The sequence below is a fragment of the Macaca thibetana genome, chromosome 11 (assembly GCF_024542745.1).
Source record: "Macaca thibetana thibetana isolate TM-01 chromosome 11, ASM2454274v1, whole genome shotgun sequence".
In the NCBI taxonomy this organism is placed as follows: domain Eukaryota; kingdom Metazoa; phylum Chordata; class Mammalia; order Primates; family Cercopithecidae; genus Macaca; species Macaca thibetana.
In genome coordinates, this window is record NC_065588.1 from 126988386 (window position 1) to 127014127 (window position 25742).

The 25742-nt window shown below is 46.8% G+C and overlaps 2 protein-coding genes across 15 annotated transcripts in view; one reads left to right on the plus strand and one right to left on the minus strand.

The window, feature by feature from the left end:
* Positions 1 to 25742, minus strand: part of RIMBP2 (RIMS binding protein 2) — a 329378-nt gene that overhangs the window by 233325 nt on the left and 70311 nt on the right. For 7 of the 14 annotated variants that reach the window (XM_050747669.1, XM_050747677.1, XM_050747675.1 and 4 more), the window contains exon 2: positions 5187 to 5321. The gene's annotated coding sequence lies outside the window, so the exon portion shown is untranslated. Of the gene's footprint in view, positions 1 to 5186; positions 5322 to 8207; positions 8359 to 10614; positions 10889 to 25742 lie in introns of those variants that run through there. The other 7 variants (XM_050747665.1, XM_050747666.1, XM_050747674.1 and 4 more) reach the window with 5 other exon arrangements.
* RAN (RAN, member RAS oncogene family) overlaps positions 1 to 25742 on the plus strand; it is a 288165-nt gene that overhangs the window by 30323 nt on the left and 232100 nt on the right. The window lies entirely within an intron of this gene.

The following is a 25742-nucleotide window of genomic DNA, read 5'->3' on the forward strand; positions in this document are numbered from 1 at the left end:
ATTATTGAATGTAAAAAGCATATTATGATGAACACATGGCACATATTCCCCTTTAGCTTTTTCTACATGTTTCAACACTTATACAAATAGAAGCACTTTTATTTTACTTTAAGTTCTTGGATACATGTGCAGAACGTGCAGGTTTGTCACACAGGTATACATGTGCCATGGTGGTTTGCAGCACCTATCAGCCTGTCATCTAGGTTTTAAGCCCCACATGCATTAGGTATTTGCCCTAATGCTCTCCCTCCCCTTACCCCCACCCCCTGAAGTAGAAGCACAATTGCACAGATTCTAGAGTAATGTACACAGGTGGCATGGACAAATGTGTTCCCTGAAGTAGTGCTGATAATAATTAGGCATGGTTAGGGCACAGTTAGTTCACTGTTGTCATCTGTGTGTGCATCTACGTAGTGCACAATTGTTCATCAACAGCAGTAAGTGCCTTCAGCAGGCATCAGCCGCCTCCCATAACCTCTGAGCACTCAACTCCTTGCACACCAACCTGGTTACCACCAACACCTGCATTTCTGTGCCTGGGGGCTCAGTCTAGCTGAGACCCAAGCCTGGCCTACATGCAGGGCAAGCAAGACATGCTGGAGCCTCCATGCACCTGCTATGCTGCCTCAGCCAAGTGAAGAGTACTGGTAGATCAATACCCCAGCTCCCTCATCCCTCAAGCAGATAATCCCACAGCGTACATTGCAAAATCTCCCAGAGGTTCCACAGCAGGACTGAGCCCCCATCACCCACAGTGGCAACTGGCTGGATAACACACACCTATTACCGACTTCCTGCCCTTCCCTGTCTCACTTCCATACTCCCCTCCCAAAATTTCACCACCCCGTGAGTCACTTTTACTGGAATCCTTACCCTGGGCTTGCTCTGGGAGAGCCCAGGCTGAGATACTCAGGATAGCTACACTGCTGGGTGATACACAGCGATTTACAAGGCTGAGGTCGGGTGCCAATGTACTCATAGGAAATAACAGGCAAAGGTCTCTAAGAAATGTTCTGGAAATGGAAAATACGAATCTGCAGAAAAATATAGTTTTGTTTAAAGCACATACAAAATTCTAGGATAGAGTTTCACGTATGTTTGGAAGGACCAAATTGATGACAGTGGTTAGCTTGGTAGAAGAGTCAAGATACATGAGATTTTACAAATTAAATATATAAATTTAGTACGGAAGTAATGAAAAAAGTTGCAGGGCAGATTATGTGTGTACTTGGACATGCACACATAGAATTGTGTATCCACGTCCACTTTTGTCGATGCACCTGCCTCTGTTTTACATCAAGACATTGCGTGTGTGTGTGTATGTTTGTGGATGCATGGGAAAAGGTCTGAATTCTGAAAAGAAACACCAAACTCTTCATAATGATCGCCAATGGGAATTAGGAACGGGAACTATTTATCGGGGGACTTTAATGTTTTACTTTATACATCTCTGTGAGATGTGACTTTTTCGGTGAGCATCTGCTACCCTTCAAATCTGACAAGGTAAAATAATTTTGTTTTTTACTTTACTGTACTGATTTAATTCACTTTAACTAGGATTATATTTGGGTTTCTTTGAGACAGAGTCTTGCTCTGTTGCCCAGAATTGAGTGCAGTGGCGCTATCTCAGCTCACTGCAACCTCTGCCTCCTGAGTTCAAGCAATTCTCCTGCCTCAGCCTCCCGAGTAGTTGGGATTACAGGTGCACGACTCCACGCCCAGCTCATTTTTGTGTTTTTAGTAGAGCCGGGGTTTCACCATGTTGGCCAGGCTGGTCTCAAGCTCCTGACCTCGTGATTCGTCCATCTTGGCCTCCCAAAGTCCTGAGATTACAGATGTGAGCCACCACGCCAGTTGATGTATCTGGGTTTCTTAAATTGATACATAATAGATGGACATATTATTGAGGTACATGTGATATTTTGATACACCCATATAATGTGTGAAAGTCAGATCAGGGTAATTAGGATATCTATTACATTAAACATTAATCTTTTTATGCTAGGCATGTTCAAATTATTCTCTTGCAGCAATTTTGAAATGAGCATAACTTTAAAGCTGCTCACACATACTCAGCTCCTGTGAAAGTTGTTAACTTTTCCAACTTGGATCTGTGAATACACATCTTAATATGTTTTATTGACATAGAGGGGCGCTGAGACCTGTCTGGATGGAGGGAAATGACGGAGCTGTTGAGAATGGTCATTGTGGATTTAGACAGGAAATGCTGCCTTTGGAGAGATTAAAATGTAGCAGCCACTGAGGTGTGCTTCAGGCAGCTCTAACTTCCTCCAGACTGGAGCTACTCTCAGAGAGCCTCCTCTTCCAAGTCAAACATGCAGCCCATCTCAGACTCACGAACTAGACCCACTCTTTCACACCGTCATGAGGACCTATTTTCTAATCGCCCTCCCTTCATGGGGAAATAATTCAAACATTCCATTCCCTTCTAGAGTGAGAACAAGAGCTAAATTTAAATGCAATAGCTTAATGATGCATCTGCAATTCCAAGCAGCCAACAATCTATCAAAAAAAGACCAGCTCGTTCCAAATATAGGAAAGACTCATACACACATACATCACTCCACTCTAGCTTCCAGCCCCAGAATGACCAAAATTTAAAAATATCAAAAAAGTAATAAGCCCTCAAAATAATCTGCTTGTGATCCCTAGGAGAACAGATTGGCTTCTGCATCCCATAGGCCAAGTGTCATAAATGCACTGGAAAAAAATTACAATAACCCACAGCACTCAGTTGAAACACACTCTTTGAAAGTGTTCTTCATGATACTATTTGTCTTTTTAGGGCATACAGATAAAGATATTGTCATAAATTATATTCATTGAAGAAACTGATACCATTATGTTAATAATGAAAACAAAAGGGCTTTGAAATATTTTTCAGGAATCTGACCCACCTCCAATGAGGCTGCCTTTACTATTAAGTGATAATTAGTGGTTCTATTGTAATGAGAAACAAATGATTGCCGAGTGTATATCCTGCATTGGAAACAGTTAAGTTTCACATCAGACCTTCTCTGCCTTCTTCTATGGAAAATGAATGCATAAAATAGGAATCAGAGGACTGGGTGTGGATTTAGGTCTACCGAACACATACTGGCCAGATCCATTACCACCATTATCATGATGACTACAGCCAGCATCACCATCAGCTCCTCTGTTGCCACGACTACCGCCGGCATCATCACCATCTCCTCTGTTGCCATGACCACCACCACCAAAATCATCACCATCTCTTCCATCTCCATGACTACCACCAGCATCACCATTATGTCCTCCATCACCATGACTACTGACATCACCACCATCTCCTCCATCACCGCAACTACCGCCGGCATCACCACCATCTCCTCCATCACCACAACTACCACCGGCATCACCACCATCTCCTCCATTGCCACAACTACCACCAGCATCGACACCATCTCCTCCATCACCACAACTACCACCAAAATCATCACCATCCTCCCTCACCATGACTGCCAAAATCACCATCTCCTCCATCACAACTACCACATCATCACATCTCCTCCATCACCATGACTACCGCCAGCATCACCACCATCTTCTCCATCACCATGACTACCACCAAAATCACAATCTCCTCCATCACAACTACCGCATCATCACATCTCCTCTGTCACCACGACTACCACCAGCATCACCACCATCTTCTCCATCACCATGACTACCACCAAAATCATCACCATCTCCTCCATCACGACTACCGCCAGCATCACCACCATCTGCTCCATCACTACAACTACCAAAATCATCACCATCTCCTCCATCACGACTACCACCAGCATCACCACCATCTATCTCCTCCATCACCATGACTACCCCCAAAATCATCACCATCTCCTCCACCACCACAACACCAGCATCACCATCTCCTCGATCACCACATCTAGCACCAGCATCATCACCATCTCCTCCATCACCACAACTACTGCCAACATCATCACCATCTCCTCTGTCACCAGGACTACTGCCAGCATCATCACCATCTCCTCCACCACCACCATGCTTACTGGAATCTGAGACTCAGACTCATTTGCCAAGCCCAAGCAGGGGCACCAAAAGGTCCAGCTGGTTCACCTTCTGCTGCACGATCAAATGCAGATGGAACAGTCAGTGCCACCAGTGCCGAGCTGGCCATTTCAGGGTTGAAAATCTTTGATAACAGCAGCTGTTATTCTTACTACCCAAGATTGTCTCATGATTACACGGGGTGAACTATTGCCCTGAGTTCAGATCACACCTCTGCACAGGAAATCTCAAACCAAACATTTCACAAGGAATGAAGAAACCAGCCTAGAGTTCTCTCCTGAACACTGAAACTGACTGTCGAACTGTGGATTTTTCCCTGTATTTAGGTGTCAGTCGGGTAACTCAAACTCAAAACTGGGCTTCAGCGCAAACCTGGATATGAATCTCCCCACACTTCTACTGCTCTCTCAGTCTTTTTCATCTTAGGAAATGGTCTTCCCCTTCCGCCATGTGCCCCAGACCAAAAATATGAAGGCCATTCTTGTCACACCCCCTTACACTCCCTCTCAGCCCAGTCTATCACAATGGCTAGCAGGTCCTGCTGCCCAGATACATCCAGGACCTCTCCAATGACCCTCACGTCCACTACCATCCTGGTGCAGGCCTGTAGGCCGCCCTTGCCAGTCATGTGGACTACATGGTCGCTGCCTAATCCTCTTTGCTCCCATGCTTACCTCCACCTCCGTTCAGAACTGGGAGCGATCTTATTAAAATAAAAATTGGATCATGTCACTCTCCACCCAAAATCAATCACTACTGTCTGGCCATTGTTCTTCAGATTTAGAATCAATACCCTAGCACAGCCAGCCCTAAGGTCCTGAATGAACTGCCCTGTCCACCTGTCCCATCTGTGCTCCAGACACCCAGATTTTCAGGCATCAAGTTCTTTCTTGCCTCAGGGCCTTTGCACAGCTGTTCCCCATGATGTTCCTCTCTCTGTGAGGGTAAGGACCACATCTGCTCTGTTTACCACTCCTTCCTCTTAACTAGGGGACATACGCTTGGCACCCGATAAATACGCCTCAAATAAATCAGCAAACTGTGAAAGAACAGACACAGCTCCTAACTGACACAGAGGAATACTGCTTCTGAGAAAAGAAAGGACAACTTACCACAAAGTTCCTCTGCTGAGTTCCTGGTCTCAGGACAGGAAGTGGGAAATTTCCCCAGGGGTCTCCCAAAGCTTGGGTCTGGTCGAATGTGGCCTCAGCACCTGCAGGCTTCAGGTGTGGTGGGTCATTTCCAAGCTGCAGGAAGAAGCAGACACAATCTTCTGTCACCAAAGAATGACTCGCAGATTTGTCTGTCTGCCTCCTTCACCTTCCTTGACGCCTAAGAGCCACAGAGAGGCAGGAATTCTGCTGCCATTTTCCAGTTCAGAACGCTGAGGGCTGAGTGAAGGACAGATTTGAAACTGAACTCATGGTCCTCCCAGCCTGAGATTTTTCTTTCCCTGCAACCGAATTTCCTGGTATAGAACAATGCAACGATACAACACAGCCATTGACACGAAGCTTTCATGACTCCTTGAGTAGACCGTCATGTTCCTGAATTTGCCAAGAGAAATGCACTTAGGGCTAATTATCCAGGTTAGACAGATGATAGCAAGGGACAGAATTGAGGGAACAGGTCAGTATCTGGGCATGCACTGAACATATCCTTAATTATCAAGACGAGACTGATGTCCAGCCGATGACAGAAAGAGTTATTATAGGTCAAATTAATAAAAATCAATATAAAAACCAACAAGCATGCTACACAGAGTAAACTCTTAAGGAATTCACATCTTGGCCATCAAATATTCAAAACCAAAAACTCCTCTGTATCAGTAGACCTTCGTGTTGACATACACAATCAAAATATCAGAAATTTCTTTACTTCTATTTTGTTAAAAAGAATCATTGACCTGCTCAGAATCACAGAATAAGATGATAAATTGAATTAACTTAGGTTTTATTAAAAGGCTTGCTAGTATCCTGTGTCCATATGAACCAGCAGGAGTGAAAGGAAGGATGAAAAGCAAGTGAGGCTTTATCCTAGAACTTGGAGCTGAAAAACCATCTGTATGGCCAAAATTCAATTTATTTCCATTTAGCAGACATGTTCTGAGCGCCTGCAAAGTTCCTGACAGCTGTTCGGCCCAAGCATGAGTAAGATCGAGGCCTTCCAGGACTCTCCGTCTGACGGGGAATACCAGAACAGGCATGCACAATGTTAGTTCAAGCTGGAATTCAGTAAGATTTAGAATTTTGTGCACGGGATCTGTGAGGGAAAGACATCTAGGCAGGAGACTGAAGTTTATTTTCTAGAGATGTTTAATGAGGGAGCTCAGGACTCACATGCAGCAGGCAGAGGTCATAATAGCCAAGTGCTATTATATTGAAAATAAATTAGACAGTCCGCCTGTGGATACCCCTCCCCAGATCCAATGCATTAAGCAGGTAGGTGGATGCTACCCCACACCACTCTCAACCTAGGCAGGAGACTGGAAATATTTTGGTAGAAAACTACAACCCAAGAGCAAAGACCGTGTTTGACATTAGGAGCTTCTACAACAAAATGTGTTCGGCTCCCTCGCAGCTAGCCTGGAGTGAGCTCACCACTGACTTCCCCCAACCTGTCAAGACTATGCTCCAAAAGCAGTCAACCAAGGGGTAAGCTTCATTTTAAAAACCTCTAACACGGAAGAGTAAAAGAACGTAACGATAAAACCCAGAAGACAGAGAGATCATCCAGGCGACCAAACAAGGAAAAAAAAAAAAAAAAGCAATAAGTTTAACAAGTATCTTCAGAAAGCATGTAAAAGTCAAGAACAAGATGCTAAAAAGGCCAATGAAGGACAAAAATAACTCCTGTGAATGCAAAAGATAGTTGCTGAAATAAAAATTTTAATGGCAGATTTGGATGATAAAAGAAATCTCCCAAAGTGCTAGAAAATATTAAAGAAAAAAAAGAGACTATCAATCCAGAAGGTCGAACTTTTACCAGTAAGGTTTCCAGAAAGAGAATAATAACAATCAGTTGACTGATTCCCAGCCAACTACAGAAAGAGTTATTATCGGTCAAGTTAATTAATAAAATTAATATAAAAACCAACAAGCATACTACGCATAAACTCTTCGGGAATTCTCATCTGGGCCACCAAATATTTAAAAACAAAAATTCCTATATATATCAGTAGACCTTCATGTTGACATAAACAACGAAAATATCAGAAATTCCTTTACTTCTGTTTTGTTAGAGTTTTTAAACTGCCCAGAATCACAATAAATTGAAAATTGTCAGAAAAACATAAGAACATGTTCTAGATTAAAGGATCTCATGAGTGCTCTGCAACATAGATGAGAACAGACCTAGGCAAAGAGTACCATGAGATTTGAGAAGGTGAATGATAAAGAGAAGGCCCTAAATACTTCCCATAACCGTTAGAAAGAAGAGGTGGAATTTTAAAAAGGAAAAGAATGGGTTAGAGCATCAGACTTCTCAGCAACAATCTTGGAAGCCAACAGAATGTCTTTAAAATTCTGATTGACTATTATTTCCAACTTAAGGTTCTATACCCAAACAAGCTGTCAGTCAAGTGTGAGGTTAGAGAAGAGAGATTACCATACATGCAAAGACTCATAAAATGTACCTCCACAGCGTGTTCTTTCTTAGGAAATGTCTGCTGCAGCAAAACAAGTGAAAAAAAACAGATAAAAGGTAAAGCCATGGAATCCAGGAAACAACAAATCCTACCTTAAACGGGGATAGAGAAGAATTCCAAGGTGACAGCTGAGCCTTAGCTCTCAAGAGCAATCGGTTTGAAACAAGACAACAAAGAGCTTTAGAAATAAAGAATCTAGAGAAAAGAGAGACTCAAGAAAAGCTTTTGATATCAGAAAGAACTGGAGAAGAGTTTTTAATATGTGGATTGCAAATGGCACAATTGAAAATCAAGCTATTAATAACTCCAGGAAAACTAAAAAGCCATACAATGAAAGAAATGTAATCACAGTCACTAATTGGTGCCACCATTAACAATATATACACAATAGCAATGTAACAACTAAGTATTCACTTAAATAAAGTAGCAATTTAACTATGTGTATAGATTGGGGGAGGAAAACTAAGATAACCAAATCTTCATTTACCACAGAGCTTCTCAACCTCAGCAGTGTGACATCTGGGGCAGAGAATTCTTCCTTGTGCAGGCTGTCCTGTGCACTATGGGGTGGTCAGCAGCATCCCTGCCAGTAGCAACCAGAGGCCAGTAGCACACACCTTTCCCTGAATCAAGACAAACAGAAGTATCTCCCAACACCAACCCTGAAAGGCAAAACTGCCCACTCAAAGCTCTTTGAGAACCACTTATCTACCACCCCAAAAAGCGCTATTAATATTATTTACTTAGGAAAATTGGTAAGTCAAAAAAAAAGTCACAATATAGGCAATTTTTAGTATTATTTTAGAGCATCAGGAAGAAACCACTAGAAGTATTGAAAGTGGGCTCGAGGGACTGGATATGGAAAGAAGAGACAGCACAAGAATTTTTTCATATACCTTTATACACTTGATTTTTCTAATTATATGTGTGCACTTTCAAGTTAAAAAATACTGTTGCAGCACAAAAGAAAGCATGCTTGTGTCTAGTTTGGGAACTCACTGAAGTCTTTCTCTACAAATCTTTCTCAAAGTGAAACCTTAGACTATCACGTTAACTTATTTGATATGCCTGTGTCTTTTCTTTAAACTACATGAAAGAGCTATCACATAAAAACATTTCAAAAAATCTATACATCTTCTAAAGTCATCTGATGTAACACCACTGGTCCACCTACTTCATTGTGGGACGATTTCAGCAAACAATAAAACGGAGATGTTTCCAACCATGACCAGATGGGCTGGATGCCAAGGAATCAAGGCAGAGACCTCCCGTGAGATCCCTGCAGGCAGAGGCACATCGTCATCATTGCCGACTACCTCCTTTTAATGCAAACCACCAAGTCCTTACCTCCACCAACACACATCCTATTCTTCTCCTCTAAGGAATCATGTTCTCTCAGAGAATAACATGAAAAAACGAGATTACAGGAAGTCACGATAATCTGCAAGTGATGTACATTTTTGTTTTCTAGTTATATTAAAGAAGAAAAAATTTTAGGTGGGGCAATGATTCCCGGCTTCTCAATGCATTTAGTGAATGTCAGTGCCCTTGGCATAGAACAAGTAAATCCATTGCTTTCTCCCCTCATCTTCCTGGGCTCCCGGGATGTGCTTTTTCAACCACCCTGTTCTCTTTGCCCTGGGGCCCCTCCTGCCCTCAACTCAGCCTGCTCAATCATTAAAGAGGCTAAGGGGCTCTAACATCTCACCAGGTTGACTGGAGAGCTTGCTAATGATTATACAGCATAAAAAACTACTCTGTATGGTTACATGTGAAATATGGTAATTATTCATTCAAAAGTGGTCCAGCAAGATAAAGGATTTGTGGGGCTGTGCATAACCAACCCTAACCAGCCCACGTGAAATTGAGTACAGAGCTCGAAGACCACTTTACACAAAGTTTTAATTAACAGAGCCATTCAGGCAGAGAGGAAAACAAAAACAATGATTCATTGATGTACATTTTACCGCTGCCTTCGAATGCCAGGCAACAGAAAACACCGGCCACCTGCCCTGCCCCATAAACATGTTCATCATGGAGCACAGGATTATGCCTTCTGCCACGAGGGATGAGCACATTCTTACTATTTAATGTTAGGCACAGACGCAGTTCATTTCACCTGTTTACTACAAGTTCCTCGCTACATAGAACACATAAAAAAAGGACCCCCCAGGTCTTAAGCCAGAGTCAGCACCCTCACATTTTTGCTGTATATTTCAACTAACAGTGGACTTACATGAAATTAAAATGCTACAATTATATCCATTGTCTGATTATATTCATTCTCTAAAGGGTGTTCAACTTCATCTCATCATTTGAGCTCAAAGAGTTGAAAATGCTGCACAAAAATCGAAAAAAGAGGAGGAATTTCCACTTGAGATTTCCCCTTACAACTTCGAATACATGCTATTTCTAATGCCAGTTCTGTGATGCTTAAACTAGCAAAACCAAACTGTTCCCACCAGAACGGTGAATTCCTGAGGGAGGAAAGTTGGAGGGACAAATAACGGAACACCCAGCCCTTGCCTTTCCTCCTGAGCCCCATCTCAGCCTGAGTGTCCTGCCCACAGCCTACCCAAACGGACCCTCGGGACCAAAGGTCTTTTTTAGCCTGATACAGGGCCTGAGGACGGATTTGGAAAGGAATATCCCCAGGGTAGTAACAGTGATTTGAGCCGCAATTAAGACCCAAAGGTTTAGAAACCAGGGGTTATCACAAGCCCCGCCACCCTCCCATCCCCCGAGTCTGGAAATGCCTCTTCCCACCTCTCAGTCCAGAGAACAGCCCTTGCTCTACAGCCCACAGCCTAGAAAGAGATGTTTCCCGTCTGTGTCTAAGCTGTATCTCATTAACCCATCGGGCTCTTTCCCCAGCCCCAGAAGCAGGTACTTACAAGGCACCGGAGATCAGTGGTCTAGTGGACCAGACGGACTGGTCCAGGCGTCCCCGCCAGCCCCCCTTCCTGTCCCCGTGGACGCCAGCCTTTCTGAGCCTCGGATGTTTGTGCTCAGCACCCGGCTGGAAGGCTATTTACTTATTCATGGGCTGCCCGAGCCGGCCAGGAACTGCTTTGTGTCAGCTGAATAGGATGGTAATTCAATCTACGAATGGGAGCCGCTGGCACACAGCGCGCCTGTCATAATGAGTCATGGGGGGGGACAAGTGCCCGGTGTTCAGAGCCACTGGGAACCTGTCCTTCGACAATGAGCTGTGTCACAAGACACCACCTTCCCTTCCTCAGTCGCTCTCTTCCCCCCCCGAATCTCCCCACCCCAGATCAACTCTCCTGGAGATGCATGACACAGAATTACGTATCCTTGGGAGCGGAGACGGGAAGGCGGGAAATGCCACCTGTTCTCTTGAGCTGTATACACGGAGAGAGGAGAAAGAATTGTTGGGAAGGAATCTGAAGCAAGAAACGTGGAGTGAGGAAGCGAGAGGAAAAGTTCACCTGCACCAGGAGTGCTCAGGTTTAATGTTTTCTACGCCCTATCTCACGAACTCCTCATCAAAGCCTTTGGAGCAAATGAACGATTAGCTTCAGGCAGGTTAACAATCACACCCAAAGTCTCTGACTGGGGGTCTTTGAGCCCTGGTCTATCTCACACCACAAGCCATATGTTGCCTTTGGTCCAGCAGGTCACAGCATCCAATCCAGAGAAACCTGCCTCTCTTTAAAGATGACTTTTTTTTTTTAGACACAGTCTCACTCTGTCACCTGAGCTGAAGCACAGTGGCGCGATCTCAGTGCACTGCAGTCTCGACCTCCCAGCCTCAAGCTATTCTCCCACCTCAGCCTCCCAAGTAGCTGAGGCTACCGGTGCTTGCCACCATGCCTGGCTAATTAAAAAAAATTTTTCTTTGAGAGATGGGATCTCACTGTGTTGCCCAGGCTGATCTCGAACACCTGAGCTCAAGTAATTCGCCCACTTCAGCTTCCCAACGTGCTGGGATTACAGGCCTGAGCCACCGCACCCGGCTGACTCTACCTGTAAACAAATCACTTTCTGTTTCCGATAACAGGGTCTCCAGCACATTAATTAAAATAACAGAATCCAGAGCACAAGAAAAAGTGAGCTGAGATTCAGAGATGAGAAGACCCCAGCCGGGTGACAGATCCCAGCTCCCCCTACCCCAGGGGGCCACACAGGACGGAACCCATCCCCTCTCCGTTCTCGTCCTGGCTGCTGCTCATGCCTGTGTTCATTGTTTCTTGAGAATTAAGGACATGCCTTCCATCAGATTGCTTTGTTCCAGCCTCAGGAAGCTCAGCAGTTCATTTTCTCCACACCCACTGCATGGGCTGATGGTCACTGCTGTAGAAAAACCATAAGCCAGGCGGGCCAGTGCCTGGACCTACCTCTGTCCCCATTAAACAGTCAGCTCCAGGAGGGGAGGGACCCTGCTCATCGTATTCTAAGAACCCAGGAGAACATCCGGCCAAAGGAGCTACTGAAACACTTGCTGAGATGCCGAAGGAGTGAAGGGTTCAACCTCTCTGTTGCCTTCCCATATGTAGCAGTGAGGGTAGGCTGGACTCTGCTGTGGTTACAAATAATTCTGATTACAGTGGCTTAAGATCACCTGGGTGCATTGGTGGCACCTGCGCTGTGTCTGCAGCTCTGCTCCAATCATCCCCACCTGGGACGCAGGCTGACGGAATGGCCACCACCCAGGTCACTGCACATCGGCGGGAAGGAAAAGCTCGAGGGGATACTGCTGGCATTGAATGCTGCACCCCAAGACATTGGGGATTTCTGTGCTCTGGACACCAATTCGTGACTCACATGTTATTCATCCAATGTTATCTCATTCTAGCAACTGCTGCTGTTTCCATGCATCATGCACAGGCCTGGATGGAAAAATGGGGCCCAGTGGTACAGTCCCACCTAATATCTGAAAGGGACCTGATGAATGCCCACACGTTTTAATGTCCTTCCAACCCTTCCCCGCTCTACATTCCAGCTTCTGACTTCACTCTCCTGCATTCTCCTACCGGACCCCCTACATCCACTCCACCACCCCCTGCTGTCTTCTCCACACAGCCGACTTGCTAAACGGAAATCTCTGTCCCTCCCCTGTTAAAGTCCCTCTGCCTTCCAGCCTCGGAGTGAAGGTTACCATGCCACTCATGACCTGGTTCCACTAAGCCCTCAAGGTTCATCTCTTGCCACCACCCTCCCTTTCCACGCTTTATGATGAACTACTCCTTCCAAGATCTCAAACGGAGCCTTTGGCCTTTCTTGGTCAGACTCACACTTGCTGTCCCCCAGCGAGACTGGTCTACCCTCCTTGTCCCGACACACAGCTGCCTCTATTGTCTTTCGGGCAGATGTCACTTCGCCCAGGAAGCCCTCCCTCTAAGACCCTTCATCTGTGTTCTCATGGAATCTTTCCTCCCTAGCGGTGCCCTCAAGCACCAGAGATTCCTAATTTCCTAACTACCTATTGGTGGTCTTCACAAAACTAGGACCAAGTGGAGATGAGTGGTTGTATTTGTCTTATTTACCAGCTGGTTCTGTGCAGGTGCCAGGACCCCAGCGTTGCTTCTTACCAGCTGAATCACCTTGAACGTTCATTAGACCTCACTGAACCTCAACTGACTCAGCTGTGAAGTAGGTAAAATGGTATCACCTAATCCAAGGGCTTCTTGAATGGACTAGATGAGGTAATAACCACATAGCTCTTAGCCCAGTGTTGGGCATGTGCCAGATACTCGCACACTATAGAAGAAATGAATGGGTGGGGAAATGAGTGAACACTAACCTATCATCCAGCTCCATGACATGAGCCCAGCAAGGGAGGAATGTTAGCCTGGCGTTACAGAGAGTTTGGGTGTGGAGTCAGCACTGCAGAGAGCAGCACTGAGCTATGAGGAGAAACCAAGACCTGACAGCATTACTGAAGCCCCTGGATCAAGCCGTAACTGAAGCTGGATTACAGCTGGGTTTTTCAGTTGTGTTTCAACGCATTCCCTTTTAGGATTAAGTCAGTGTAATTAGGTTTTCTGCCACTTTTAGTAAAAGCCCAAACCAATACACACCTAGTAGTGTTGTGGGGACAGTGTCTTGTCACCTTGTTCTGGGTACGGAACAGCAGAGAATCATGAAGGTGTGTGTGCCATGCCTGTTCAGCACCATCTCTTTGGCTCCAGGTTGCATTCAAATGTTAAAATGGGAAAGTGTTCATAGCAGTATATACAGAAAATTCCACACTTCATAGCCATCGGATCTTTGCGCTGAGATGTTCTGCAGAGCTGCATCCTGTTTTCCTGCCTCTGCTGCCTCATCCTGTCCTCAGATCACCTCTCAGCAGAGGCTAAAGCCCCACCGCATCTCCCCACCCCATCACCATTTCAAATGCTTATCACCAGTTGCCCCGGTAGAATGGGAGGCCCCGGGAGTAGAGGTCTTGTTGGTCTCACAGCCCCTCCCAGCCTAGAGCAGTGCCTGGAACGCAGGAAACACTGGATCAACACATGTCAAGTGAATGAATGAATGCATGCCTGAGACAGCACATCGGACTGGAGGATCCACAATGCTTTAGTGTAATTAGTCATGCAATTAGTGAGTCCAAGAAGTAGCCCCCATTAAAGTGAAAGTAATGTAAACCAACTCTGGGAACATATAATAAGAATAATGTGATTAGAACCAAAGCTTCGAGTCACAGTTAGGGAATCCTAAAATTAATGAAAATAAAGAATTGATCAACATATCCCCTGTACTGTCTGCCGGGAGCAAAGGGATTTGTGGGACTTGGTTAGAACCAACCCTGATGCCTAACAGAATGAGGTGGAGCCACGATATCCTGGTGTAAATGTCCTTCCGGCAACAGTGTCCTCTTCCCCATTTGTTGTTTATCTAGAAACCTTAGGGCCTGGCTTGGGGTACCTTCCTGTACAGCTCATGGGAAAGGAGAGGAGGAATGTGCAGATTTCCTGGGTCCTACCGGCTTTACTGACTTTGGTTATTAAGAAGATAATATTCTGCTTGGTAAAAAAGTTACTTAGGGACTTTGGCCAATGTTTTGGCGTTGACTGTGTAGACAGTTGAGAAAATCAGGCTTCTTGCAATGCAAACTTAATGACCATGGGTTCTAGTGTCCTCTGAATCCACCCCCAGCTGCTTTGGTATAGTGGCATCACCCACATCTAGTTGCTAGAATGAGTAGGCATTGGATGAATAACTTGTGAGTCACGAAATTGGTGTCCAGAGCACAGAAATCGCCGATGTCTTGCCTTCTTGATTTCTCCAGGGTCTCCCCAGATGAACACACATTAAAGCCACCCTGTTTGGGAATAGACACCAATTAGGTTCAGCTTAGAATTACTCCCATGAGCAACCAAGGTGTCTTTCATAGGCGAATGAATGGTACATCCAGATACTGGAATAACTCAACACTTTAAAAAAATAAGTTATCAAGCCATAAAGAGACACAGAGGAGCCTTCATTGCACATCCCTAAGTGAAAGAAGTCAGTCTGAAGAGGCTACAGACTGTACGATTCCAACTCTGTCGGGAGTCCCGAAGCCCCGAGCTGCGGGCCGGTAAGGGTGGCCTGTTAGGAACCGGGCCGCACAGCAGGAGGTGAACGGTGGGTGAGCGAGCAACCCCCTGAGCTCCGCCTCCTGTCAGATCATCAGGCATCAGATTCTCATAGGAGCACGAACCCTACCATGAACTGCTCATGGGAGGGATCTGGGCTGCCTGCTCCTTATGAGAATCTAACGCCTGGTGATCTGAGGTTTCATCCTGAAACCTTTCCCCCTCCCCATCCGTTGTCTTCCATGAAACTGATCCCCGGTGCCAAAAAGGCTGGAGACCACGAACTACGGCACACTGTGGAAAAGGCAAAACTATGGAAATAGTTTTAAAAAAAAAATCAGTGGTTGCCAGGAGTGAGGGGGAGGAAGGGAAAAACAGGTAGAACCGGAGGGATTTTTAGGGCGGTGGAACTACTGTGTCTGATGCTATGACAGAAACACACCTGTCAAAGCCATAGAAGGCACAAGACAAGGAGTAAACCTTAGTGTAAACTATAGACTCTAGTTAATAATAAAATATCAATATTGGATCATCAACTGAAACAAATGTACCACACTAATAATAGGGGAAACTGTGGGGTCAGGAAGAGGGGATGCTTGGGAACTCCCTGTACTCTTTGATCAGTTTTCCTGTAAACCTAAAACTGCTCTTTTAAAAATAGTCTGGCCGGGCACGGTGGCTCACGCCTGTAATCCCAGCACTTTGGGAGGCCGAGGCGGGTGGGTGACCTGAGGTCAGGAGTTCGAGACCAGCCTGGCCAACATAGCGAAACCCCAACTCTACTAAAAATACAAAAATGAGCCAGGCGTGGTGGCGGGCACCTGTAATCTCAGCTACTCGAAGGCTGAGGCAGGGGAATCATTTGAACCCAGGAGGCAGAGGTTGCATTGAGCTGAGATCGCACCATTGCACTCCAGCCTGGACAACAACAGCAAAACTCTGTCTTAAAAAAACAAAGAAAAAAAAAAAGAAGTCTATTGGCCAGGTGCAATGACTCACACCTGTAATCCCAGCACTCTGGGAGGCCAAGGCACTCCAGCCTAATAGATAGAACAAGACCCTGCCACAAAAAAAAATAAATAAAAATAAGTATTAAATTTTTTTCAAAACTGATCAAAAAGGTACCTCACCCCTTTAATTGCTGTTCTTGTGTACACAGCAAGTGCCTGCACCATTCCAGGTGAATGGATTTCCTCCTGGTCAGCAGGCTGGGCTCATTCAGATGAGTCCGAGCAGCTCAGGGGCTGGGACCACCGCATCCCCTGCTATACCCCCAGTCCCCGAATGGCACCTGGCTCATGGGACCCACACCCTAACTATAGTGTTGAATGAAATATTTTATTTCTTGTATCTCCACTTAGCTACAAATGACAGAACATTAACAGGTGAAAATTGAAAGCCAAGATAAAAACCTCCCCCAGGAAACATAGTCAGGCTGCTCCATTCTCCAGAGATGTAAATCAATAAAATAATTCCAGAGAGCTTAAGACGCTTGGATTACTCCATAAATTCCTGGCGTGTGAAGGAGCCCTCAGCTTCCTGGCATTGCTGTTCCGGGAAGTCTAGCCCTGTGGGGACCTGGCTAGCTTTCTAGTCAGTTCTAGTTGGTTTGAATAACTGCAGACTGCACAGGTCACGCCTATACACTCCACCCCCGCACAATGGGCATCTCACGATGTTACTCTCAATCATAGACATTTCAGCCACCGAGGAAGATGGGGAACAAACCCACCGCCTAGAACCCCCCTTCCTGCTCAAGGAAACAGCTCAGAAAACAGGGCACTCCCCGGGGACAATGTGTACCTGAGCTCAGCGACGCCCTGCATTTAATTAAACACACTTACTGCTCAAGAGTAATTTCATCAGCTTAATCATCTTACATGAAAATTAATTTTGCTCCCACTAAAAGCCCTGGAACAATTATGTATGGAACCTTCCATCACAGATTAAGCTTATCTTTAGCCCAATTACTTCTTTATTTTCAAACCCAAGTTCAGTGTATCTTGCTATTTTCTAAAATAAAATTATGTCCAGAATTTCATTTTCTGTTTTAATGCTAACTATTAACACTCTTCGTGTCCGTAATCGCGGCCAACTTTTGAGAGCTTACTCTGTACTAAGCAAGGCTCAAAGCATCTTACTCAAAGTGTCCACTGAAGCTCCGAAAGAGGCCATGAGGTGGGCACCGTGATGACCCGTGCGTGTTATGAGGGAGACACCATGGCCCAGAGGGCTTCGGGCGCCTCCTGGTCCTACAGCTCAAAAGGTGAGGCGTGGGGATTGGACGTGGGCATCTGGCCCCAGGGACCACACACAACCACCGGGCTTCACCTCTGCCCCTCCTGAGCCACCCCCTAAGTTAGCGGATCAGTACAGACCAAGGGGAGAGAGGCAGCTGCTTTGGGCCACTAAGGTTTTCGAAGGAAAAATTATTCTTTTTTCAGATATGAAAGAAAAGCCTAAGTGGGCCTTTGGAAACATTAAATGGATAACTTTAATACTAGGAAACCACGGGGAACGCTGTCAACCAAAGAAAGGGCAGACATGGCCCTATTAAAGCTAATTAATGACAGCGTCACAGCCGTCCCTGCGTTCAGTGCTGTTTCTGTGGATGGGCAGGAGAAACCGCAGTCTTGCCATCATTTTAACCGATTCTAACGCATGCCTTGGAATGCCAGTGCAGTGCCCTACTCATAGCCTCTGGAAAGCATGCCATCATAATTACGAGACCACATGAGGGTCAGACGGTCCCAAGTCCTCTTCTGTTTGCCATTTCAAGGACAGAAAGCTAAATCACGAGCCCTGACTGCACCAGGAGGGCCAGGTCTCCCAAGGCTGGAGGAAGCCTTCGTTTCACAGTTTCACAGGCTGGATTTAGGATCGTGACTGCCGGACACTCAACACAGCATCACAGGCTGGGTTTAGGATCGTGACTGCAGCATCTTGCCTTTCTTCTGCGTCATAATTGCCGCCCTCAATTCTTCTCTGCTAATCAGCCTCATGGGCAGACAGCCCCTCATTAGTGCCTGGGAATTAACTGCCATGCAAAACAGAAAAACAAACTGGGCCTATGTTGTTCCTGGAGTCCTGGGGAAGGAAGAGGTGGCCGTGCTGAGAGCACTCAGGAAAATGAGTCAGCCTCAGGGCACCTCATACCCCTGATGCATGGCTGGAGAGTAAACCAGGAGGGCAGAATGGTCAACACAGCAAGAGGTGCCAAGCGTGGCTGCACCAGGCTGGGCCCCTCAAAGCCATAGGTGACAATGACAGCTGGCCAGGGCCATCCAAGGATGGGGTCATACCTCAGTGCTATACATCATTAATCCCCAACCTGACTCTATAGATAAGCCATTATCCCCATTGTACAGATGAGAAAACTGAGGCAACCAGAGGTCAAATGCTGTGTCGAAGGTCACACAATTTGTAACCAGCAGAGCCCAGAGTCAAATCCACGTCTCTGGTGCTAAAGCCATGTTTCTAACCACTGTACTCCCAGCCTCCTGCCATAAGAGCCTGAAAAATCTTTGCATTGGTACTTGGGGCTCAGGGGACGGGGTGTGGGAATCAAAGGCTGACCAGAAAGCGAAGATGGCTTCCCCTCCAGGACACCCCAAAGGATGCCCCACACTCCAGGGAGAGACCCTGGCTCTGGCTGGCACTCTGGGTTTAGTCTTTTTATTTTTATTTTTATTCTTTTGAGATGGAGTTTTGCTCTCATCACCCAGGCTGGAGTGCAATGGCGCAATCTTGGCTCACTGCAACCTCCACCTCCTGGGTTCAAGCGATTCTCCTGCCTCAGCCTCCTGAGTAGCTGGGATTACAGGCACATGCCACCACACCCGGCAAATTTTTGTATTTTTAGTAGAGAGGGGATTTTGCCATGTTGGTCAGGCTGGTCTTGAACTCCTGACCTCAAGTGATCTGCCCGCCTTGGCCTCCTAAAGTGCTGGGATTACAGGCAGGAGCCACCACGCTCAGGCTGGTTTTAGTCTTATAAGTCAGACTATCCCACTAGGAATAATAACCTTTATTACTTCGACAACCCACGTCAACTAACATGCATCTATCCTCTTCTAAGCACCAGGCACTGTCCGTGATGTTTTGCTTAAATTCACTCATTTAATCCTGATAGCAACAACCTTATAAGTCAAGTCCCATCATTATCTCCACTTTGGGGATGAGAAAACTAGGCTACGCATTGAAGCTCACACCAGCAGGTCACAGGTACCACGATCAGAACCAGGCCGGCTCTGAAAGGGATGCGTGGCCTCCCGGCCAGGCCACACTGCCACTCACTGAGAGAGGGGCTGGAAAGAAGGAACCTGCTTCCCTCCCTGGAGTGCCATCAATTCCTTCCCCAGAATGGCATGAATGTATATCCCTCCCTGCTCTTGAGTCTGAGTCTTGGACTGGACACATTCCAAATCCCTGCCTCTCTAAACTGCAATGGTTCTCCAACAGCTGCCTCAGGGGTCCTGGTTCAGCTGGCTGTCCTTAAACGAAGCCCCCGCAACAGCCACCTGCCAACCAGTGCCAACCTTTCATTTTAAGAGGAGACCTAAGCCCCGGCGAGAGTTCCCCCTGCACAAAGACGTGCAGGCCTCCTGGCTGTGGAACGCGGGGGGCTCACACTCGCCCTGGCCCCGGGTGCACGGGCCGCAGCAGCAGCTCCCAGCTACCATCGGCAGGTCCCGTGATGTGTGTGGAGCATATGTCTCCTGTGTCAGGGGAGGTGGGCCCCACAAGTGACCAACAGGAGAGGACGAAGGGCAGGGAGAGCCCAAACCTGGGGACCAGGACCACGGAACTACAGAGAGGAAAGTCAGTCCCTACAGAAATCACTGGGTCAGGGACAGGCCCCCCATGGGACCAGGGACCGGAGAGCGGGTGCCTACAGAAATCACTAGGCCAGGGGCAGGCATCCCATAGGACCAGGGACGGGAGAGCTGGTGCCCACAGAAATCACTAGGTCAGGGGCAGGCACCCCATGGAACTGGGGAGAAGAAAGAAATCACTAGGTCAGGGGCAGGTCTCCCACTTTACAGATAAGAAAACAAATTCTATACATGCGGAGAGAAAGAAAGCCCACCCAGGCCGCACTCTGCAGAGGGGGGACTACTGCTCCGTGTCCCTCCACTCACATTTATTGAACACCTGCGTGGGACATGCGTCAGTGAATAACACAGGGGCAAGGGTAAGGTCCTGCCCCACAGGAGCACCCATGGCCATAGAGCAACAGAGGCAAGAAACGCGCAAACAAACAACAGCCTAGAACAAGGAAACCAGAGAGCAAGCAGTGGGGTCTGCGAGGGGCAGCGATTTTAGAGAGTGTGGTCAAGGTGGGCCCCCCTGAGAAGGTGTCCTCTGAGCAAAGCCTAGAGCGGTGAAAAGGAGGCAGCCATGCTCAGAGACAAAGAGAGATAGAGACTCCAGGCAGCTGGCACAGCACATGCAAAGGCCCTGAGGCGGGAGCTGGAGCCCAGGCAGCCAGTCTCCCAAAACAGTGCTCACCAACAGTCCTGATGGACATGAAGGATTCCGCTCTCACTGGCTGAAAAGCTAGACTGTGGATTCAGGGGCCTGTAGCCTCTCCCTTTGAAACGAAGGAAAGGAAGTGGAGAGGCAGACTCCCTAATAAGGCCTCGAACTCACTAAGACTGTATAACAAGGCCTTGAACTCACTCACACACACACACTTGCTACAAGACTGGAAGGCAGAGAGGGTGCTGTGAGGAAACACACCACATCCTGCCCCATGGTTTTAGACAAATTAGCTTTCACGGGCCGCTCAGCTCTTAATCCATTAGGGCAGACACGTGTCACCTTGGTTAAGAGCACGGTAAGATCCAGCCCTGAGACGCGTGCTGCATTTAAAATACAATCGCACATTGATCTGGACTCTACCTGTGGCCGAATTCATTATCCAGTTTAGGAAGATTAACCATTACAAAGAATCTATAGTAATGGGATGGGAAGATTAAAAGTATCCTTATTTCAAGGAGCCTTATCATCAAGTGCAAATTAATTTGTGCAAGGTAGCATACCTGTATCTAAACCCAGTGTCTGCGTATAAAACCTAGGAATTATGGGAGACATTTTAAAACCAAGTGATCCTAATCACTGTCAGACTTCAGGGGCAGCAAGGCTAGCGAGTGACATCAGAAAAGCCACAGGACAGAGACCCTGAGCCCTCGGGAGCGTATGGCCACAATCACCGTGTTACTTCAGTGCATTTGATATCATCCTCTGGGCTGAGAACGTGGCACCGAGACACTGGGAGAAGCACCCAACAGCTCGGGCTGACTTCACATGCTGACTGACTTCCAAGGGCTGTTGCCCCCTGGGTTTCCCCACACAGGCCCCTTAACCAGCACCAGCCAGCGGCAATGACCAAGGACATTCTCCCAGTTGTGTGCGGAAGCCAGCGCCTAGCCTCTCAAACTGTGAAATACGCAGGAACACTGTCAACCCGTTGTTACGTCACAGGTAGTTGGAAATCAGTTGTGGGTGGAGTGTTTACGCCACAGAAATAGGCAAAGACTACAAACCAGAACTTTTTTTTTTTTTTTTTTTTTTTTTGAGACAGTCTCACTCTGTTGCCCAGACTGGAGTGCAGTGACACAATCTTGGCTCACTGCAGCCTCCATCCACCTCCCAGCCACCTCCCCTGCCACAGCCCTCCAAGTAGCTGGGACTACAGTGTGTCCCACCACGCCCAGCAAATTTTTGTATTTTTAGTAGAGATGGGTTTCACCATGCTGGCCAGACTGGTCTCTACAAATCACAGCTTTTACCAGCACACCACTCCCCCAAAACCAACTCCTATTATCCAGAGGAGAAAATAAACCAGAATTGAATTTCCTATGCCGCAGACATTGGAGTCACTCCCTCCAGGCCCCTGGAGTTCACTGCTCTTCCCCAGTGCTGGTTGGATGTGATGTTGGATTAACCAGCCAGCACCTTCCACCCCTACAGTCAGGACACGGGATGGGCAGAGAACTCAAGCCAGTCCAAAGTGAACTTTAGGATTGGAGAAAGTCATGCTCTATCCCACTGGAGCAAGCACATAGCCTGGGGGACAAGGTCAAAGCCATTTTTGCAGCTACAAGAGGAGTCGGCATTAGCCCAAGGAGCAGAGGGAAGGATGAGAAGAAACAAAGTCCTCGCTGATGACATTAAGTCTCTGGATCAAACTGTGCCTGATCTCTTCCTTATCGCTGGACTTTCAGGTTATTTAAATCTACACATCCTTTTTATGTTTAAGCCACTTGGAGATGCACTTTCTTTGAATTGAAAGATGACTTACCAACAGAAATCTGAAACCAAGTCTTTACAGTTTAGGCTTCCTTGCCTAACTAAATAGATTCATTAAAGCTCTTTTCAATTACTAAGTCACTTAATAGCTTTGTTTGCACTCCCAAGCTTTTAAAGAAAGAAAGAAAAACCCAGGTAACAACACTTTGCATTTCACCCAAGCATGGAAATCTGTGGTGAGACAGCCCGTTCTCTCACTCCCGCAGGGAACAACACTTTGCACTTCACCCAAGCATGGAAATCTGTGGTGGGACAGCCTGTTCCCTCACTCCTGCAGAAGGGATGGTTTCCTCCAGTTCCTAATGACCCTCTGCTCCCATTTCCTCCTCGAGGTCCTGTCTTCAGATGCTTTCTTGCCCCAATCCAAGGTCACAAGCACACCTCCACAAGAAGAATGACAACCAATCTTAGAGGTACAGGGAGCTTTAAATGTATCCCGTTGTCAGGAAAAGACAAGCCCCATCGAAAACTGAAAATCATACAAAGCTAGAGTTGGAAAAAGTCTTCAAGGTCACCTCCTAGAGGGCAAGAGAAAGCCATCTCCAGGCGTGAATGATTTATTGCAGGGCGCACGATTCACACACAGAGTCCCCGAACCAGGCCTGAGAACCCATCAGTTCAGACTCTGCAGCCACGACCCACAGGCGCCATGGGCATGACAGCGGGTGAGGATGCCCAGCAGCCCAGGAGCCACATCGGTGTTTGCCAGCTGCACCTGCTCCCCATCTCCTGGCCTAGAGGCACAGCCTTAGCCTACGCGATTCTCACGGGACAGACGTGTGCATGTGAGGCAGAGTGGGGACCCATCTTAAGGGGCCTGTGGACCTCCTCCCCTCAGCATGGAAATAAAGGAAAATCTTGGGTTCCTTCTCGGGGAATTCCAGGCACCTAACTGGCCCAGGGAAGTGAATAAGCAACTTGAGAAGCAAAAAGGTAATAGTATTCAAGACCAGTTTGGCCAGCATGGTGAAACCCTGTCTCTAATAAAAATACAAAAATTAGCGAGGCATGGTGGTGCACACCTGTAATCCCAGCTACTTGAGAGGCTGAGGCAGGAGACTGTCTTGAACCCAGGGGGTGGAAGCTGCAATAAGCTGAGATCGCGCCACTGCACTCCAGCCTAGGTGCCAAAGCGAGACTCCATCTCAAAAAAACCAACAACAACAAAGAAGGTAATAGTAGCTTAAAACAATAGCCAAGGGAGTTAGAGTCAGGAGATGTTCGCTTCCCTTTGGAAGTTGAAGCATCATCACATCTGTCCCCGAGTTGTTTTTCAGAAACCCAGACCTCCACCAAGATGGATTCATCTGCACCTAGACCTCAGCTACGGGGGAGCCAAGGACTAAGCTCTGAGCACCATTCTTTGTTCTAAATTTCTTCCTGAGGGGGCTGGAGGAGGTCACACCTATGAGCCAGAGGCAGCATTCTTTTCTGCCGACCCCAAATGTTTACACAAAGTTTCTCCTCCTAACCACCTATGAATCAGAAAATCTTTGCATATACCTACACCTTGTGAGCCCCTGTGTCCAGAGATCCCATTAGGTCAAACCAATGCATAACCTCCATGTATCAGTGTGTGACTTTGCCAGTAACCTCTACCTCCCTGCCTTTAAAGACCCTCCCCTTTAAGCCATCCGGCAGTCCAGGTCTTCCACAGGAGCCGCTGGGTTCTCCCTGCTAGATGCCCTGCACTAAATGTCTGTCTTTCTCATCCTGCAAGCCTCGGTGCGGCTGTTTGGCCTGACTGCAGTGGGTGATTTGGACCCCAGCTCCATTGGATAACACATGCACGCACATGTGCACACACACGCCTCACATGGTACAGAAAGCCAAAGGGCATGACAAGAGTCACGTGCTGGTCATCACCGAGCAGATACATCCCTAGATTACGAGTCCCTAAACTTTGACGTCTTTCTTTTCTAAATTTTCAACAGTAAATACTAAAGATGAAAAAATGTTTCTCATGGCTGTCAAGGGAAAAGGGGAAAGCCCGCTTTGTGCACCACTAATGGAAGAGGAAATAGACACAAATTCTCACTTATCAAATGCCCTAAAAACATGGGTTTTTGACCCAGAAATTCCACCTTCGTAAATGTATTTAAAGGATAATAATGGACACGACTGAATCATCTTATCTTTTAGAATTACACACATAAGGTACTCATTGTAAAAAAATTGAAAAGCATGAAGGAGAAAACAAAAACTTTATAATATCCCCTTAAAATACATTGCATCTATATGCATTTTCTAAATCCTCCAGCAACATCAAATTCAAGCTATAAATATCTGATGTTACCCATGATGATTTTAATGAGATATGTGTTTTTCTAAATTATTTTCTGTGCTTTAAAATTTTTTCTACAATAAATGCATATTATTCCATTAATCATAAAGTTAAAAACTATCTAAAATTAGTATGGTTTTTTTTTTTTTTTTTTTTTTTTTTTTTTTGAGATGGAGTTTTGCTTTTGTTGCCCAGGCTGGAGTGCAGTGGCACGATCTCGGCTCACCACAACCTCCGCCTCCCGGATTCAAGCTGTTCTCCCTCCTCTGCCTCCCGAGTAGCTGGGATCACAGGCATGCGCCATCACGCCCAGCTAATTTTGTATTTTTAGTGGAGACGGGCTTTCTCCATGTTGGTCACGGCTGGCCTCGAACTCCTGACCTCAGGTGATCCCCCCGCCTCGGCCTCCCAAAGTGCTGGGATTACAGGCGTGAGCCACCAAGAAATGGATCACACATGGTAATTTTTGCAGCACCGTGGGTTAAATACTGCGGGCCCTGAACGCCATTTTCATGTGGATTCCATGATCCTCAATGACCTCCGGACTCGGAGGCACGGGAGCAGATCTCCTGGCTTTTCCCGCCCTTCGTGGTGGCTGATAGGCTCAGTTGGAGGTGGGTAGGGAGTGGCAGGAGGAAGCTGTGGATAAGAGAGCTACTGGAGGGGCAGAACCATGCTAAGTGTGCGTGTCACTGCAAAGCCAGCCTCTAGATTAAATAAGGCACTGGAATGTGGGGCTTGCTGCAACGTACATTTCTTCCTTCCTCAGAGGAGAGATGAGTGCTCCTGGCTGGAGGCCGCTCCCCTCCATGCAGTGACTTAGAGACCCAGCCCCCTTCCCTCCTTGACTCCCCAACCCCTGGGGCCTCATGGCCTCAGC